The following is a 1,166-nucleotide window of genomic DNA, read 5'->3' as shown; positions in this document are numbered from 1 at the left end:
GCATGCAAACGGTCCCCTCCCGCGAGCCCGGCTCCGCCGCCGCCGCTTCCCCCTCTTCAATTCCACGCTCCAAACCCGCCGTTTCCCGATCCCCAGAATACACCCAATGGCAGTGTTTGGTTTGGTTTTTCCTCCAAACTCATTCAGATTGTTGGCAGAATTTGGTTCCTTTGAAACAAATTGAAGGATGGTAGCTCACTCCCTCCTTGCCAACTGTGGCTAGCCAGGGCCCGCTCCTAGAGGTGTCCACATCCTTTATCATTGGGGGGGCTCTATCTTCCAAACCCAGGGCAAATTTCTCTCTAGGCAAATCCCTCTCTCCCCAGAAAAAGCCCTAGTCCTTTGAAGGGCTCACACGATTAGGTCAGGCCCACCAAAGATAGTCTCCCCATTTCAAGGTCGACTGGTTTGGGCCTTTTCTTACATTTGCAAAATCCCCTCACAGTGAAGAACACCACGCACAGGGGTGTTTAATGGTGCTTTAACCAGATAGGCCGTGCAAGTCCATCCGGTATGGTTTTCTTCGTAGATGTCGTTCTGCAAAAATAAAAGGGAAAAACAAAACAGCAAAACGCGGCAGGGTCATGGCCTTCAAATCTCTCCACACTGTACCCACGATTCCTAAACGCTGGTCTGAGGGGCTGTAAAGGGGGGACAGGCAACACTGACACAGACTTTTGTGACCCACAAGCCAGTTTCAGAGACAAATCCCTTCGCGGTGGCTCAGAGACTGGCCTTTGATGGACAGCTGAGAGGCGTGGCTACAAGAGGGAGCAAAGGAATCTTTTGGGGAAGGGAGGCGTCTGGGAATTCTGACTGCCCCACAGGACACAGATGAAACTCACCATCAATGTTGAACACAGGAAGCCGACACCAGAGGGTGCACAATGTGTGGGCCCCTCTATGTTGTCATGAGGTACCCCCGAGTCAGTTCCGACTCACAGGGACCCCATGCACAACAGAAGGAAACACTGTCCGGTCCTGCACCATCCTCCCAATTGCTCCTGATGCCTGATGCCGTGGTCACTGTGTCAGTCCGTCTCATTGACGGCCTTCCTGTTTTTTCTGCTGCCCCCCTCCCTCCTTTACCATAGGAAATACAAACACAGGAGTCGATCTGGTGTTAGGAGCCGGGGTGGGGGCCACTTCTGAGTTTGTAAACCTGC

Source organism: Echinops telfairi, unplaced genomic scaffold (assembly GCF_000313985.2).
Source record: "Echinops telfairi isolate 266 unplaced genomic scaffold, ASM31398v2 ScPeMD7_7400;HRSCAF=8409, whole genome shotgun sequence".
In the NCBI taxonomy this organism is placed as follows: Eukaryota; Metazoa; Chordata; class Mammalia; order Afrosoricida; family Tenrecidae; genus Echinops; species Echinops telfairi.
Note: the sequence above shows the minus strand (reverse complement) of the source record.